The following is a 20,020-nucleotide window of genomic DNA, read 5'->3' on the forward strand; positions in this document are numbered from 1 at the left end:
AAGCAATAAAAGTGATTAATAGCTTGGGAAGTAACACCTCCAAGGCATGTCTAAAGAGGTTGAGAGTCTTGATCAATAGCAAAAGCACAGACTACATGTCTTGAAATCACATTGTAGGTGCTTTTTCTTCATCTTCACAGTGAATGCATGTAGAAGGCAGCCTAAGTTGCAGCAAGCAAATTCATATTGGAGCAAACAGGAAAAATATGCACAAATGCTAACGTTGGTTTAACATGTTGAGGGAAGACTGAAGGCATGAAGTGTTAATTTATAATAGAGTTGTGGTTGCCAGGGGCTCGGGGAGGGGGATATGGGGAGATGCTAGTCAAAGCATACAAACTTCCGGTTATAACATGACTAAGTTCTGAAGATGTAATGTACAGCGTTATGATTATGGTCAACAATACTGCGTCATATACTTCAACGTTGCCAGGAGAGTAGATCCTAAATGTTCTCACCACAAAAGAGAAATGGTAATCATGTGATGTGATGGAGATGTTAGCTAAGGTATGGTGCTAGCCATTTTGCCTTATGTAAGTGTGTGAAATCAACAGGTTGTACACCTTAACCTTATACACGTGGCATATCAATTATATCTCAGTATAGCTGGGGGACAAAAAAGAACAGAGTAGACACTTGCCTGGGATGTTTTAGACAAAGTTATAAAGAGCTTCTGCATTTCCATGGATTCTTCTAGCAGGATTGGTGGTGGTGATCATTGTCTGGTAACACAGATCTCTTAAACGTTTTCTAGGTGTCCCAGTTTGGGTTCTCTGGAAGCAGATGCCAAGGCTGTTAGGGTGTAAAATATTTACCGGGAGTAAGCCTGTGAATGGGAATGAGAGGGAGTGGGACTGAGTGGGGGGCGCCGTCGCTTTGCCCTGCCCACCTGGCCAAGCCTCTGCCTGCCCAAGGGGAGCTCAGGAGCATGGCTTGCCTGTCGGAGGAATGCTGCGTTGGGTGTATTCCTGCTTTGTTCATTCATTGACTGGAGGCTGCTGTGAGAGGAACATGTTCTTGGCCACCACTGTCTGGCACAGTCATTGGCCCAGGGCCACTCCACAAATGGTGTGACCTTGGTTGGAAAGCTGAAGCGGACCCTGGAGGACTAACAGCTGGAGGCCTTGAGCAAACCACACTCCTCACAGCTGAGCAGCAAGCCCTCTTTGGAAGGGGGACCTGAGTGGCACATCTCTAATAAATACAAAGTAGCCAGCTTTCTATGTGAAAATGCAATCTACGAATTACTACTGAAATTTCCACTTTTTGGGAGGACACAGAGTTACGGGAAGTAGCCAAGCACACCTACGTCAGATTTACTTAATGAAAGACTACCCTCTAAGAATAGCAGTAGGCATTCAAAATCAGACATTTTACCCATATTATTTATAACCTCCTCAACAACCTTGCAAGATGGGGACTACGGTTCAGTTTTTCAGTTGGGAAAGCTGTAGGTCACATTGTTCAGGAGATTTTTTTGTTCTTGGCCATGCGACTAGGAAGTGCAGAGCTCAGATGTTTCTATCATTCTAAAGGTGCTTTGCATTATACTGATGCAAAAAATTGTATGACACAAAATTGGGTGACTGATGCAAAAAATTATGTAAAGGAATATGACTACTCAGCTTGCATTTTGTCAGAATAGTTTAGTTCTTACGTACTCTGGTCCAGATTCTGGGGATGTTTGATATAGTCTTTATTGTATTAAAATAAAATAGTATGGCTTTTGGCCACACTCAACAGGGTGGAATTAACTTTTGGCTTTGTAATGTTTGGTTAGTTGTTTCCTATATGTGTATAGATGTTAACTCACCACATTTGCTGAGAAAGTTCTGACTCTATTCCATAGGACCTTCAGGTTTATAGATTCCCTTGTTATTTCTAGCTTTACATATTATTTTCCTAATCTGTTTTGAAAGTAAAATACCACAGTCAAAACATAAAGTTCAGTAGACTATGATATCAACTCTGAGGAATTTTTTATTTTAAAAAACTCCTACCTGTATCTTTTTCAGTGTTTGGTTCACAACAACATGTGGTAAGTATCTCAGTAATAGTTCCCTAATTTTTTAGCTGTTGAACTTGATTTCTCTCTTTTATTTAGAGGTCATTAGAATCAGCTGTGTGATCAGATATCAACTTCTAAGGCTAGAAAAGTGATACTACAACTTGTTTAGATATTTGTTGATGAGTAAATCCAGCCCAAGGGCATTTCATCAGCTTACACTTACTAGTTCATTCTAGGTTCAGTATGTTAGGTCAGAGAGACCATCAGATTGAGGGCCAATAATCACTTAACGAAGTCATCTTCCATATGATTCCTTTAGCCCCACATACTTCCCAAATTTTGCTACTAAAAATATAAGAAGTAGAAAATAAGGATGTCTTCTGCCTGGAAGGAAGTATTTTGAGAGCTCCCTTTTATAAAGTGAGTTCAACTGTTAATTTAACATTGCTTTCCGATATTCATCTGTCTGTCCATCCATTCATAGTGAACTAGGAAATCTCAGTAATGTTATCTGTGAAGTTCAGAGTGCAGTCACCATGACATAGAAATGAGCCAGCACAGGAGTTACTAAAAGTGAGAGTCCTCTTGTGTCTCATCTGCTGTGCTTTGGAGACTACTTTGAAATTGGGCAGCCCATGAATCTCCAGCTGCTGTCACAGAAATGGCAGTGAAACCAGAGATACCAAGCCCGAGATAATATCTTTTCTTTTTTTTAATGTTTATTTATTTATTTAGAGAGAGAGAGAGAGACAGAGAATCCTGAGCAGGCTCCACACTGTCAGCGGGGGCCTGATGTGGGGCTTGAACCCATGAACCATGAGATCATGACCTGAGCTAAAATCAAGAGTCAGACGCTTAACCCACTGAGCCACCCAGGCACCCCCAGGAGAATCTTTTCATAAAAAAGAATATTCTACATACTGTGGTGTGGCTGCTGTCATTTGTGCTATGCTCTGACAAATAGTTTTGACTAATTTGAGAAGAAACAAGGGTTGATGTTGGATTTGTAGAAACCAAAAAACAAAAACAAGAATACCTGAAGGATAAAATATAAGTTTTACAGTGACTTCAGGTACTTTCAAGGAGATGCTTGAGGAACTACAGGGTAAAGGTCAGCAGACCCCAGGGCTTAGTGTAATCCTTTAATGTTTGGATGGGCGTGATTAGCATCTTTGCAATCTGGAACACTGACCCACAACCACATGAGCTATAGCCATGACAAAAAAAAATATGCCAAGAAATTTGTCATGATCTGAGGGGACTTGAAGGGGTGATTCCTAATGTGAATGTATGATTCTGTGGCCTTAGGACCACGTAGCTGTGCCAAGGAGTGCTAATAGTGTCCATTTCCAAAATCATACAGTGCATTGGACAAGGGATGCTTGCAAACTGTAGTGAAGAGTTGGCACAAGGATAACTTCTCCAGGTTCTCTTCCTGTTCCACCTTCCACTGACAGAAGAAATGTTCCTCTTGATGCCCTGGTCCCCACTCCAGGAACTGAATCCTCTGCCCTCTGTTCAGAAGACTTACAAGTGTCAGCACTCCTGAAGAGCAGTTTGCCCATAGGTGACTAGTGAATTGGCCATGGGAATAATGGTTCGCCCATCTCTTGGCCCGTATGGCTCAGGGAGAGACCCTTTCACTTTGTAATCAGAGAGGGATGGTTAACCTTCTCCTTTCCCTGTCCATGACTAGAAACTATCCTCCTTTCAACAAACTCACTATTTGGCTTTCTTTTGCCGTTTCCTCCAGTCACAGTCTTTTCTAGACTCTTCCTGGAAAAAAAGCCAACTCTATCTTTGCCTCCTACAGGTATTGCAATAACTTCCTAATTTCCTCTCCTGCCTGTCCTATACTCTATTTTGTGTGCATATGGATTTTTGACCTTGGCGAGGCAAGGCTCTGGTGAAGTCATTTTTGTGGAGAGTAAGCCTTTGGCATGGAGAATACTCTGGGTGTATTTCAAAATAGTTACCTTTCTACTCCTCTTGCCAGAGCTATGAGGGCATCTCTTTCCTGTGAGAATCTGGGGGACCCTGGAGGGAAAAGCCAAGAAAATCTGAGCGTCGGCCTAGGCCACCAGGAGCTATTCACTGTCACTCTAGTCTATATTCTGCTTCTGTCAGTTTGTCAAAATTACCGTTCAAGTGTTCCTGCCAGGTTATGGCTCTAGCAGCTTTTGCTCCTGGTAGGTAGATCTTGGCTGTGATCTCATATTCTCCTGTGTCTCCAAATTTCAGGGTAGCCCTTTGCTCTGCAACCTCAGTTCTCTAACAGGTCCAAGAAGATTACCGATTTTCAGTTTGCTTCAGTTTCTTCTTGTCGTTAAGAATAGGGGTGATAACTTCTCTTTACATGTCCATGCTGAAACCAGCCTGTGAAATTCCTATAATATGTGAGACAGGCCAAGTTCCTCCTCTGCTTCTAGCCTGTCTTGGAGTAAAAGTCAAAGCCCTTACATTGGCCCTCAAGACCTCCGTGATCTGCACACTCTCTTGTCTACTCATTGACCACTTTTCATTCTCTTCTTTTCCTATCTCGGCTCCAGCCACCTTGGTCTCTTAGCTGGCCCTTGAACATATGAGCAGTCTCCCACCCCAGGGCCTTTGCACTTATCTGGAATGATTCTTTCCCCCAGATGTCCACTGTCCCTGCACAAAAGTCACAGATACCTTGTGATGCCTTCCCTGACCACCTTATTCAGTACAACAATCCCATAGTCCTCTCTTCCATCCCATTTCCTCATCCCTTCCCAGCCTTATTTCTGTAGCACTTTGTACCACATGATATACTTCACAGAGTATTTTTCTAACTTTTTATGTTTATTGTTTCTCTATCCTACTATCCTACTAGATAGTAAGATCCATGAGAGCAGGGATTTTTGCTCGTATTATTCCTTGCTTTATAGGCCAGTGATATAATGAAATTGTTAATTCAGGATTATCAGTTGATGTTAAAACCATTAAGGGAATGGATGATGGTGAACGAAACACTTGTATAATGCCAAAGCAACACCATTCAAATTGTTTCAGGTTGCAAAGGGAAAAATGTTAACTATTAAATAGAGAAATCAAACTGTCACCACTCTAATTCAGTGGTTAAGCTTAGTACCATTAATGGGGCTCGGCCAGATGTTACATGTTTTCTCAGGTGTTGCAAAATGAGGTTGGTAACATCATTTATGAATTATCTAGCCAAATATGCTCAACTTGAATCCCTAGAGCCTTTAGACGTAGCTCTCAGTTTATGAAGTAAGGAACAAGCTAAAATTCATCATGAAGTAACTGGACAGATTTAGAAAGTGGTATATCCTGTAAGATAATAGTTCAGCATTATTAAAATAAAGGATCTGTTCTAAATGAAAAGAGACATAAGAAATAAAATAGGTGAAATGTATGGGCTGTGATTTGTGCAGATCAGTCTTAAAAGGGGTATTTAGGGCCATGAGGAGAATCTAAATTCTAATATTAGGTGAGATGAACATTTTCTGAAATGATGAATGTGAACTGGAAAAATTAGCTTTCAAGGGGATATGTAGATTATGATCTCATTTTGGTAAACAAAAATATAATGTTTTACTGCTCAGTAAAATAGTGAAAAACAGTATGGACATTATATGAAAGAGAAGTATACACATGAAGATTAAGAAAATCAGGCACTTTGCTCATAGATTTGTTTGAATTTTTGTTTCTGGATGAGAGGAAGGAAAATTGCCCTAGGGCACAAGTAAGAGAGGAGAGGGGACACACAGAGACCAAGCTGCTTCATATTTCAAGATACAAATGTGCCACATACGTAAAGGTAAACTGTTTGCTGTGGTCAGTTTGAATAGCTGTAGGCACAGAATGTTTTACAACTGCATGCCTTTAAATACTCAGAATTTCTGAATTTGTTTAATTCAAATGGATCTTCTGCTAATTAATATAAATTAATGAATTAAAATTTTTTTAATGCTTATTTATTTCTGAGACAGAGACAGAGCATGAGTGGGGGAGGGGCAGAGAGAGAGAGGGAGACACAGAATCCGAAGCAGGCTCCAGGCTGCGAGCTGTCAGCACAGAGCCCCACGCGGGGCTAAAACTCACAAACCATGAGATCATGACCTGAGCCGAAGTCAGTCGCTCAACTGACTGAGCCACCCAGGTGCCCCAAAATTAATGAATTTTATGAAGTCCTATCAAACCTAGCCCCATTTGTTCATTGTGTGTTTCAGAAAATCTGGAAATTCCTCCTTTAATCTGGTTTTTAATTTAAATGACTGTACCTTGAAAGACAGAATCTGCCTTCCTCTCTCCCTTTCCTTTATACCTTCTCTCCCTTCTGCCTGCCTCATCTTTTCTCTTTTTCTTTCAATCACCCAACACCATATTCATTTCAGATTTTTTTTTTTTTTTAATTTAAGGGCCTTTCCTAATAAAACTCTCTGATTTAATTCTTATCTGCCCCTTTCCGGAGAAAGCCACTATTTTATTTTGTTATTTTTCTTATGTGCATGCTTTTATACTTTTATATAAATACAAACTGCATGTTTCACTATTCAGTAAAGCATAAATTACCATAAATTGTCTCTATAAACAATGTCATATATTTGGACTTTATATATATCATGCTGTTCTAAGGCTTTGCAACTTTTTTTGACCACGTTGTGTTTTTGAGATTTATTCATGTTGCTACAAGAAGGTAGAATTTAGTCTGTTCCTTTTAGCTGCTGCATGGTTTCACATTTTATGAATATATCAAAATATATCCATTTAAAATTTAAATATAGTTGAGTTCCTGTTGTTTTGTTTTTAGAAATAATGCTGAAATTAACATTTTGTATGTCTCACTTGGATGTATGTGTGTTAGACAGCTTCTCTAAGATACTTACACAGAGGTGGAAATGCTTGGTGTTAGGTAATGTGCATCTTCAGCTTTACTAGACAGTACCAAATTGTGCTCCAAAGTAGTTGTTTCAATTTCATCAACAATAAATGGGATTCCTGTTGTATCACATCTAATCAACAATAGGTATTTTCAGACTTCAAAAATTAGTCAATTTGATAAATGTGAAATGAGATCTCATTGCTTTAATCTTGTTTTCCTTATTACTAGTAAGATTAAAAAATCTTTTTATATATTAAATAAACATTGAGTTTCCTGTTTTGCGAATTACCCGTTTTTTCTTTTGGGCTATTGATTTTTATTTCTTCTTTAAATGTTCTGGATACTAATTCTTTTGTTAGTTATGTGTGTTGCAAATATTTTCTCCAGTCTGTGGCTTGTGTTTTCACTATTTGCATTGTGTTTATTGTAAAAAAAAAAAAGCCTTAGTTTTAATATAGTGAATTTGTTAATCTTTCATTGTGGCATTTGTGCTTTTCTGTGTTTTATTTAAGAACTCCTTCCATACTTCAACATCATTTAGTTTCTTCTAAAATGTTTAAGGTTTGGGGTGCCTGTGTGGCTCAGTTGGCTGAGTGTCTGACTCTTGATTTTGGCTCAGGTCATGATCCCAGAGTTGTGGGATTAAGCCCCGCATTGGGGCTCTGTCAGTGCTGAGCATGGAACCAGCTTAAGATTCTATCTCGGGGCACCTAGGTGGCTCAGTCGGTTGAGCATTTCTCTTAGGTTGTGATCTCACAGTTCATGGGATCGAGCCCTGCGTCAGGCTCTAGCTTGCATGGGATTCTCTCTCCCTCTCTCCCTGCCCCTCCCCCACTTGTCCTCTCTCTCTCTCTCTCTCTGTCTCTCTCTCTCTCTGTCTCTCTCTCTCTCGCTCTCGCTCTCGTTCTCGTTCTCGCTTTGTCTCTCCCCCTCAAATAAATAGACATTAAAAAAAAGGATTCTCTCTCTCTCTCCCTCTACCCCCTTCCCTGATCACGTGCACTTTCTTTCTCTAAAAAAATAAAATAAAATGTTTAAGGCTTTACTTTTTCACATTAGGTTTTTAATCTTCCTGGAATATTGAATGTTTATATAGTGTAAAGTAAGGAATCAGATGGCTATCTTATTTTCCAGTCACCACTACTTCATTAGCAGATCCTTACCCCATTGTAATTGCACCTCTGTCAAATATTAAGTGTCCACACATGTGGTTGTGCTCCACTTTTACTGAGCTATTTGTCTATTGCACTCTCATTTCTCTGATTTAGGAATGGGATCATTTTTCTGTATTAGATTGTCTAATTAGTTATTCCTGGTCCATAGACAATTATCAGTTGTTGTATAATGAGCTTGTATTTACCAATCTTGCTGAGTCTTTCATTAATGGTTCATTACTGACTTGAATCAAAGAGGCCTAGTTCCTACTCTCAACTTTATTAATTAACAAATTCCGTGACCCTAAAAAAGTTATTAGTGTCACTAAATTTCAATGTTCTCTTTGGAAATAAGCAGGTCATAATATCTAACTCATGAGGTTGGTTTGATGTGAAGGTTAAGAAAAGAAAATGGATGTCAGTAGCCTAACACAAAGTAGAGACCCCAAAATCCCAGGTCCTTGTAAAAATCTTAGTGTGTGACAAATAGTCCGGTAATTAGTCGATGTGTAATAAGGCTAATTAAATCAGATCTCTCACACACACATGCATGTGCGCACACACACAGAAGACCCTCTGGCCATCCAAAGCTCTAGGTTAACATAGGTTACTAATGCATTTCTATAGTCACAATGTCACAGGCTTCATTTGTGTTTTCTTCTTGAATAAGAACATACTACCCAAAGAAATCCAAAACATTAGGCTGGGGGAAACTATTTTGGGGGAGGTAACCACTGGGAGGACACAAAGTTATCTCTTGGTTTCAGGTAAGATCCATGTGCTTTACATGATTCATTATAGATCTTAAAGCTGTCAGAGGAAAAATGGCCATTACAATTATGTGACTTTAAAGTATTTTCCAAAAGAGCCATATCTGTCATCAGTTATGAAAGCTGACCAAATGCACATGATGACAGACAGACAGCTGGTTCTCATTCATATTAAGTTCCTCTCAAGCAAAAGGAATGTTAAGGAAATCTGGCCTCATATTATGTTGATTCCAAAGTAATTACATTTGTTATTTCCTGGCGATGCAGTAAATCAAGCTGTGGCAAGTAGGTGGATATTTCACAGAAGTAATTTCGGAGACCATTAAATATGGTCACATGGTGTGTTGAACCCTCTTCTGCCTCAAGACAAATAACGTCCAGTCCAGGTGTGGGAAAAGGGAGAGAGTGGGAAAGCAACTACTTCCTTTAAAAGATGGGAAATGCATGGTTTTCCACATGCAGATGCAAAATTTGTAAGAAACAGAGGAGTTCACTTAAGGCATGTGGGGGTCAAAGGGATGGACAAACTGCCCCTGTGCGAGAGATTTCCTACCTCTCTGTTCTCAATCCAAAAACTGCCAAGTCCAGCTGCTTCCCAGGCAGTCATGTACCTCCCCCAAACACACCTGCTATCCCAGCACTTTACTCTGGGGTAAGCTGGCCGTTAATTAATGTCTACAGCACAAGGGTTTATGACCCTTCTGATTTCATTATAGTTAGAAGCTCTGTAGAGCTTACTCCCATTCACATAAAGGCCAAATGCTTTTAGAATCCTTTAATAAACCGATTGCCTAAAGGCTAAATTCAGGAAGGAATCTAATATAGGCACTAAATGATCATTTTGTTGTCTAAAAGTCTCTGTTCAAAATGGACATAATTCTTCTTTTAGCCTGTGATTTGACCTCTCTTTAATGCCAGCTTCCTAAAGTATTATCACAATGTAAGAATAAAGAAAGCAAAACTAAATTTGACTTTAAAGGGCATCCTCGCCTTACACACAGATTTGCCTAGGAGTAAAATTAAGACCCACTGACTCTAACATTTCTTCCTGTAGACATCAGAGGTTTAGCTATCAATTGCTCAATGCATTTTAAAGAATTAAAGAATGAAAAATCTGGAATGCTTTAGAGGAAAACTGCCTGGAGGCCTTAGGAAAAGATGACCTCTGGAAGACCTACCCAGCTCCAAACCATTCCTTGGTAGAGCACACAAAATGGATCCGTGTGTACAGCAGCAAAGGAAGGCGTGGCTCTTGACCCATTACGAGTAGGTTAGTTTCAGCTGCCATGAAAAATTCAACCCAGAGGTGAAGATTTTTCACTTCAAAACTCTTCAGAGCAATTGGGCCCTTCTCATTGTTCCCACCTTTGTTTAACTCGGCCAGTGTTTGTCAGTCAGTTAGCTTATAGCTCACTGAATTTCATTCAGGGAATTTGAAATCAGAAGTGACATAAACATATGGGAGGCATGGAGAGGAGGGACAAAAGGAGAGAGGGAATGAGAATTACCAGTCAAATGGGAAAAAAAATATTTTTTTTTGCTTAATTTTGTTTCTTCCACCCCAGATTCATTTACTTCATCTACATGTTATATTTCAAAAATGGGACACAGACAGCTTATTAAGGGAAGTGGGTTTTGGTTCCTTATTTTGGGGAACATTTGCAATTCCAGAATATTCATTAAGTTAAATTAGGGTTTTATTAAAAGTATGGTTTATTATGTAAATGGTAGAAAAATAAATATATAAATATCTATGTACAATACCTATAATGTATTGCATATATACATGTAAGACAATGTTTGTATTGCCTTTAGCAGATCCAGAATACAGATACTATGGAAAGTTCTGAGAAGAGCAGAACAGAGGGGCCCACACAAAATGGTGTGGAATGGTGGGTGATAGTCACTAAATGTTTCCTTGTTTATTCTTTTCTTTCTTCTACTTCATATGGAGATGTCACAAACATCTCAATCTACAGTGAGGGTGCTAACATCCTGCTCTGTGGAGTCCATAATACCAGCCATACCTAGGCTGGATTCTATGTGCTCATCTCCCCAATCTGGGGAGCACCACACTGACTGTGACACGAGCCTCAGCTGCTTGGGGATCCAGACTCTTATGCCAGTTTTCACACTAACCACCTCACTTGGAGACCTCACTTCATCTCTTAGCCCCCAGTTTCTGTACTTCCTTGGTACAAAGTGGATTTGCCATACAGTTTCATTAATTAATTAATTAATGTGGGTTTTTATTTTCATTTTTTTAATATATGAAATTTATTGTCAAATTGGTTTCCATACAACACCCAGTGCTCATCCCAACAGGTGCCCTCCTCAATACCCATCACCCACCCTCCCCTGTCTCCCACCCCCCATCAACCCTCAGTTTGTTCTCAGTTTTTAAGAGTCTCTTATGCTTTGGCTCTCTCCCACTCTAACCTCTTTTTTTTTTTTCCTTCCCCTCCCCCATGGGTTTCTGTTAAGTTTCTCAGGATCCACATAAGAGTGAAAACATATGGTATCTGTCTTTCTCTGTATGGCTTATTTCACTTAGCATCACACTCTCCAGTTCCATCCACGTTGCTACAAAGGGCCATATTTCATTCTTTGTCATTGCCACGTAGTACTCCACTGTGTATGTAAACCACAACTTCTTTATCCATCCATCAGTTGATGGACATTTAGGCTTTTTCCACAATTTGGGTATTGTTGAGAGTGCTACTCTAAACATTGGGATACAAGTGCCCCTATGCATCAGTACTCCTGTATCCCTTGGGTAAATTCCTAGCAGTGCTACTGCTGGGTCATAGGGTAGGTCTATTTTTAATTTTTTGAGGAACCTCCACACTGTTTTCCAGAGTGGCTGCACCAGTTTGCATTCCCACCAACAGTGCAAGAGGGTTCCCGTTTCTCCACAACCTCTCCAGCATCTATAGTCTCCTGATTTGTTCATTTTGGCCAGTCTGACTGGCATGAGATGATATCTGAGGGTGGTTTTGATTTGTATTTCCCTGATGAGGAGTGATGTTGAGCATCTCTTGAATGTGGGTTTGATTAGGAACTTGGATACTTAACAGCTTACCCTGCTCCATTTGACGATTGTGGTCACCATTTTTCATTCAGAAAAATCAAAGGATTTTTACTGCCTTGGCTAACAAGATGGCATATCAACTGGCCAACAGTTTTTTTTCTAGACACGTCAAGAAAGATGCATTTGAATATTGGTATGAAATCCGTGAAATTATTTGTTTCAACATTAGGTTTTCAAACTTACATAGTAATAGCAAGAACTATTGGTTATTACACATATGATGATTTTGCACACTTTTCAAAATGATTTAAATAATTGCACCCCTTCATCTAGGATGACGTAGATGAAGCTCATGGCTTGGAGAGTGCAGCACAAGTTAGATTTCAGACCCATTCACCCTCTGCAGCAGCCAGGAAACACCATTGTGTAGCACACTTGTAAAACAACATGTGGGGGCCCAGGAGGTATCATGTACGTGACAATTCCAAGGCATACATAAACCTTACATTATTTGTAAGTCCCCTTCCAATCACTAATAAGTGCAGTTTGATTTAAAATCAGAGGTCTCCAGAGTAAGGAACTATAAAGGGAGTATAAGGCGACCTATAATTATGCCAAAAGAATATAATAAAAATTTAATTTAAATTAACCTTAAAAAATTAAGCTTCACTAATTTTCTGGTGATTTTTTTGTGTGGTAAAATACATAAAGCATAACATTTACCATTTTAACCATTTTTAAATACAATTCAGTGGCAATAAATATGTTCGCAATGTAATGTAACCATCAGCACTATCTACTTTAAAAACTTCTTTAACATCCCACACAGAAACTCTGGACCCATTAAATAATAATTCCCTATTCCCTTCTCTCCTCAGCTGATGGTAACCTCTGTTCTACTTTCTGTCTCTATGAATTTGCCTATTTTAGGTACCTCATACGAATGGAATCATATGATATTTATTCTTTGTGTCTAGCTTATTTCACTTAGCTTAGTGTTTTTTTTTTTTTAATTTTTTTTTCAACGTTTATTTTTGGGACAGAGAGAGACAGAGCATGAACGGGGGAGGGGCAGAGAGAGGGAGACACAGAATCGGAAACAGGCTCCAGGCTCTGAGCCATCAGCCCAGAGCCTGACGCGGGGCTCGAACTCACAGACCGTGAGATCGTGACCTGGCTGAAGTCAGACGCTTAACCGACTGCGCCACCCAGGCGCCCCGCTTAGTGTTTTTATAGTTCATCCATGTATCAGAATTTCATTCCGTTGTATGGGTATACCACGATGATTTATTTATTCATCCACTGAAAGACATTTGAGTTGTTTCCACCTTTTGGCTGTCGTGAATAATGCTGCTGTGAACATTGGCATTTAAGTATTGTTTTTGTCTGTTTTCAATTCATTGGGGTATACACCTAGTAGTAGAATTGCCAGATCATATGGTAATTTTATGTGTAACTTTTCAAGGAACCTCCCAACTGTCTCTACAGTGACTGCAACATTTTACATAACCACCAACAGAGCACGAATTTCCAATCTCTCCCCAGGTTCTCCACATTGCCAACACTTGTTATTTGTTTATTTTTTTTATGATGGCCAGCCTAATGGGTGTGAAGTATTATCTCAGTGAACTTTTGATTTGCATTTTCCTAATGGTTAGTGATGTTGAGAATGCTTTTATGTGCTCATTGGCCATTTGTAATATCTTCTTTGGAGAAAGGACTTAAGACCTTTGCCCATTTTTTAATTGGGATGCTCGTTTTTGTTGTTGTTGTTGTAGAATGATGGGGATTTTATGTATTCTCGACATTAATTCCTTATCACATGTGTGATTTTAAAATATTTACTCACATTCTGTGAATTGTCCTTTTACTCTGTGGATACTGCCCTTTGATGTACAGAGGTTTTAAAACTTCGATAAAGTCTAACTTACCGTTTTTTGTTATTGTATACAACTAATTTTACTGTATGCAGTACCAGTGATGCCACCACCTGCCCATTTGTCAGCTAGTGTGGAAGCTGTCTTGTAGGTAGGATAGGAGTTGCACATCATGAAGAGCTGTCCCTGGTAGCTTCGTGTGATTGATGACTACCAGTGCTTCGTAATACCTTGTAATTCAAGGGTTTCCATAAGTGCATTTGGGGGTCATATTTTTATGTCATTTATATATTTTTATTTTTATATTTTCATGTATATATTTATAAGGTTAACATTCACAATTATGGAGCTAAATGACATGAAATATCTTGCACAGAAAATTCAAATGCAAAGTAAAAATAATGCAAGCTGAAGGCAATAACAAGACCATAGCAGAGTTGACACTTCTGCTCTTGGTAGGAGCTCTTTATCAGCCACATTAAGAGGATCTGACAAGAAGTCAGTAAAAATTCACAAATATCAGTACATCTATTTTAAAATGTGGATTTAAGTCAACCCCAGTTAACAATGCATCAAACTCGGTCTATACCATGTGTTAGGATATTAGTCAGTGGTAGTATGGAGGTATGATAATTTGCAAGACGTTTTTAATGTTTATTTTATGCTTATTACATCATTTTAAATGCTTTTAAATATTATTGCATCTAGAACATATTTTTTAGAGTAGCTTAATATCACATACATATGTAAATTAATAATTTTATAACGAATACTTACCAGGCATGCATTCTCCAATATTTTTTATTGATGGGGGTATTTTAAAAAGTTTAGAGACCATTGGAGTCCATAAAAAGAAGTAAACTTACAGATATATTTATCTATCAACTTTGTCAGATGGATAACTGGCACACTTTTGTGCTTAGAATTTCTTCTCCTTTTAAAAATGTAACATTGACTCGATTCCAGTCTATTTGGCAAAAGTTCCCTAGTGGATCACTGCAAAGGCAGCAAAGCATTAGCACGTTTGGCTTCATTATTTATGTGACAACAGTGTGCTTTTTTTGTTTGGGTCTATACAGAGTCTGTGTGTGTATAGTTGAGTAATCCTTGGGACCAAACAGTTATAACTCCAGGAGGCCGATTTGATGCCTGAGGAAAATACCATAGCTGAGTTGTGTGAAAACCATTCTGGACCTCAGTTGTGTTAATAGAGAAAATAATTTTCTCAACAGCAAACTGTGGATAATCAATCACCTTGAATCTGGACTTCTCACTGTACCATTCTATTATCCAAGCTTATAGATTTGCTAGGATCCTTACTTACCCAGACATTCTCCCACTGGTGACCCTTCTGCCCACTTCACTCCTTATTAACACATCCATTGAAGACTGAACCAGGCAGGGATGGGAATTTTATTTGGTGGCTTTATTCCCTTGTTGTTTACATTGGCATGACATTTTGGGGTTATACGTGAATTTTCTTTATCCATGTGGATCTTGACTTCACAGCCACGGATAATCAACCGCCAATCAAACCTACTTTCAAAACAACCATCTTGAAACTAAGACATGGTTTTCTGGTCATGCTCTAGATGGTCATAGCTGTAAAGCCACTCGTAAGTGAAAACTTGGAATTTTGATATGATTTTACAATAAACTTATGCACTTCTTTGAAACCAGAAGAGCAGCAAAGCCAGGCTACACACTGAAATTTTTTCTACATGAAACAGCCTGAAGTTAATTGAGAAAATAGCATTCAGCTTGTAGTTACCCACCTCACCTAAAATCTGCAGATTAAGCTGGGTTTACAGAATCACGGAGTTAGAACGGAACTTAAGGAATACCGTATCTCTCCTCCTCTCTGTACTTGTGGTTATGTGAGATCTATAGTAAAAGCTTCCTTTTCTAAAGGAAGTGTTAAACTCTCTCAACACAGGATTGCCCTATACAGCATCCTTGAGAGATTTCCTTTTTGTCCATTCTAGATGACCGTGTCTTTTGGAGTGTTTCAGGTGATGGGGAGCTTTCTACATCCTAGAGGGGATCACCAGCACCTTGAATTATTTAAGTCCAGATGTGATGTTCACCTGGCTGACCCCTTCCCTTATCACACCCATCTCTGGCTCTCTCATTCCTTAGTCCCAAGGAATCTGTTCTTTAGCTTTGCTAACCCTCTAGATTTATCATCTTTTCATTTTTCTCTCAGTCAGTGAGTCACCTTTGGCTTTTTATACTTCTCTGCTTAGTCAGGATCCCATAGTCCATCACCCCAGCTTCTCTCTTAACAACCGGTTCAACTTCCCTGGTTTCTTTTCTGAGAATATCCTGAGGTTTCCCATGTTCAGTCTCACTGAATAATCAACCCTTGCTATCAGAGAAACCTGTTCATGCATAGGCCCAAATAAGACAGAGCTCTTCTGTCCAATGTGCAGTGCAGCTCTTTGCCTCCATTCCCCTAGATACCCCCAGCACATCTCTGAGACTTTTGCCAATTTGTGACACTGTTCTAAGGTGCATCCTTTCTCTAATCTCTCCAAGAACCCTCAACAGATCCTACTCACTGAAGTCAGTGATGGTTCTTGGGAGAGGATTCAGTGCCTACCCAAACTGGGCAGTAGGAAAGGAGCAATGGAGGTGTGAATGGACCAATAAAGACAGTAGCACATTTAAAGAGAATATATAACTGAATCATCCTGAGGCTTTTTACAGAATAGCTTACTAAAAGTAGGTCACCCAACAGAGAAACTATATTTCTTATCTATCTAAATTCCAAAAAAGATGACCCAACTCTGATCAAGAGTGAAAATGTGTGAGCAATGGTGATAGAAAGTGCAAGGAGATCCAAGATAAATAGCTACCCATGACATGGGTCCCACATCTTGCACCAAATCATTTTTGTTTACTCTAAAAGAGAAAAAGAGACAAAAGAATGCTTGAGCAGGATGCTGGAGCTAGGAAGTAAATCTTCCACAGTCATAACCAAACAGGGTTTCTCAGTTTCCTCCTTAGAAAGTAGGTGCTGAGTCAGGAATCTGGGCTTCCCAAGGCAGAAGCATCCTTAATGAATGTTTAGTGTATCTTTGACTTAGACCAGACTCCAGAGCTGGTTTTGCTTTCCCAGTGGAGGGCTAAGCCTATGAAGTCGTTGACAAGAATGTCTTTCAAATAGCTAACAAACAGAGGTTACTCAGACTCTGGACCAAGCAAACAGTCTGCTCCCTCTGACCCTATACCAGGGTATCTGCACCCTGCATGATAGTGCCTGAACAAGATACAGTCTCTACCTCAGCCAGAACCATAGCATTGTTGGATGCTGTTTTACTGACTATTCTTCTAATCTGTTCAGGCTTCCCACAGCAGCTGTTCTAATCCTTCAATATTATGCAATTTTATTACTGTGCTACATTCACTTTACTCTTAAAAGGTAATCGTGCTTCCCACTTCACAGGAAACAGAGGGCTTCACTGCTTAGATAATAACAAGTTGTATGTATTGCATCTTATGTACAGTAGTCCCTCCCCTTTATCTACAGGAGATAGGTTCCAAAACTCCCAGAAGACATCTGAAGCTGTGGATAGTACTGAACCTTATATATACTATGTTTTTTACTATATGTACATACCTGTGATAAAGATTATAAATTTGGCACAGTAAAAGACTAACAACCTTATAATAGATAATAAAATAGAAAAATTACAACAATATACCCTAATAAAAGTGATGCTAATGTGGTCTCTCTCTCAAAATATCTTTTTGGACTGTACTCATCCTTCTGGAGATGATGTGAGAAGATAAAATGCCTACATAGGGAGAAGAAGTGAGGTGAATGGTGTAGGTACCGTGATGCAGTGTTAGCCTCCTATTGACCTAATAATGATATGTCATAAGGAGGATTATTCATTTTCACATACAGTTAACCACGGTAACTGAAACGTTGGACAGTGAAACCACAGATGGGAGGAATGCCGTACAAGGAAGTGCTTTTATTGTTTTTTACAAATGGTCTCAGTAATATTAACATCACCTTTATGTAGACTTACTATTCCCTCCTGTCAAGACAGTATGAAGTCTTAGAAAGAGTTCAGACATAGGTCTGAGGAGTCACTAAGCCTCTGCTCATTTTATGACTCCACGCTTCTTCTAGAAAATTGAACATATCAAAACAAAAACTAATCCAAACCCAACTTTTTTTTCTGATCTACTCTACATATCTTAATAAGGAGAAAGAATTTTGAAGTTTAGAAATCTTTTGATAAGATAGGAGCTGAATAGAAATTGCATTCAAATGTGAACAGCTGATAGCACTGTATCTCTGTGCACAGATTGTAATGAGGGTAGGAATGTGAGGGTGAGGGACAGGTTGAGGAGACACAGGGCTGAGGATGAGCTTGCTGGAAGGACTCAACCCGTGAAAAGAGGAAACTTGCGAACACCAAATGCGAGCACTACGTGGTTCTCAATTATACCTAGTGTTGGCCATGTCTGTCTGTAATTGAATGTGCAAGACTACTTAGAGAAGAAGAAAGAAAGAACCAAGGCATTGTCTCTAAAAAAGGAGCGATGAGTGAAAAGTTAAGAGAATGACTTACGTTAAAAGTAATATATTAGAGATTGTCTTAGCTTCTCCAAATGTCATCTCAATCAGTATTTGCCCAGGTATTAGCCAAGAATTTATTATGGTAAAAAAGGACAACCAAAATACTCATTCGTGGAGTATGGTGATAACCAAGGCAGTGACGGGGGTGGGGGTGTCCTCATTTCATGGATGGCAGCTTGGCCAAATTCAAGGACAACATTGATTTCCAAAGGAAACATTCCACTCACTACCCCTCACCTTTTTTTTTTTTCACTTGATGAATTGTGGAATCATTCATTCTCTGGAGGTTCCAGTAAGAAAAGCAAATTATATTTAAATGAACACTTGGCATTTGGTTCAGCAAGCTAATGTGACCTGGATTCATTTTAAAGACATTCCATTTTTTTTTAGTAGAGGGAGTCATCTTTCTGTGGGCCAGATTCAGGTCCAATTTCTTATTCAGCTCTTGACTTAAATTGAATAAGTCCTTATTGCAAGTAGACTGCTTGGCTGTGTGTCTCCTGGAATTGATCTCCTCCAGGACTTAAATGTTCTCAGTTAATGAGATGCATTCTTGTTATTGCTTATAAAGTCACTAATAATTTTCTGAGAATCTATATATAAAATTTATTATAAGTGTGTATTCACCCATACAATAACTTGAGTAGCTATTTTCCCATTAAGACAAACTCTTGGCTAATGTATTTCAGTAGAAGTTTTATTCAAAAGGGTTACTGCTGGTCACTGGAAGTATTTATTCTTTTTAATTTTATATAAGGCAATTGGTTATTTATAGACTTGTTTATAGATGACTTATTCCACTGTTTATAGCTATAATTAGGAAATGTATAAAATCAATTGTTAAGGAAGTGTGAGTCAGTAGCACAGCTCTTTGAAGAGTATGAATATGAAATCTCAAGATTTTATAGAGAGATGACTCTCCTGCAGTTCCTTCACTAAGCATCTGTTCTACTTTGTGTGACTGTTTATCCTGGCCTTTCTGAAGCATAGAACCAAAGTCAAGGGGAATAGAAGGGCTCAGAGTTAACCCTATGTCAGGGAACAAGCTGAAGCTAATTGTTCCACCAGGGGTTTGAATCCATGACCTTGACCTCATTATATCAAACTCTAACCAACTGAGCTAACTAATAAGGAAGAAACCTATGAGAGAAACCTGATGTCAACTCTAAAGCATTACATGTTATCATGTCACCCCAGCATCACTGCTTCAGTTGTCACCATTAACTAAATTTGGAAACCATCTTTTTAGGAGAAATTTTTGATATGTCTTACAAAGTTAGAAAATTCTTCAGGCTTCAACAGTGTAGATTTGGTGCCATCACAAACTCATAGGGAATGATAATAGTCTCTGGACTTGATAAATAGCGACTGATATTTTCTTTTTTTCTTTAAACAAATTTTTTTTAGTGTTTATTTATTTTTGAGAGAGAGAGAGAGAGACAGAGCATGAGCAGGGGAGGGTCAGAGAGAGAGGGAGACACAGAATCCAAAGCAGGCTCCAGGCTCTGAGCTGTCAGCATAGAGCCTGACTCAGGGCTTCACCCCACAGACTGTGAGATCATGACCTGGGCCGAAGTCGGACACTTAACTGACTGAGCCACCCAGGCACCCCACGACTGGTATTTTCAAAAAAGAAGGAAAGACTTCTTTTCTATTATATGTGTTGCAATGAGAAAATGCCACAAGGTACTAGAAGTATTGCCATCATCATTCATT

This window comes from Lynx rufus, unplaced genomic scaffold (genome assembly GCF_022079265.1).
Source record: "Lynx rufus isolate CCGP_SWC_20201006 ecotype Redwood Valley unplaced genomic scaffold, mLynRuf1.p SCAF_2, whole genome shotgun sequence".
Taxonomy (NCBI): Eukaryota; Metazoa; Chordata; class Mammalia; order Carnivora; family Felidae; genus Lynx; species Lynx rufus.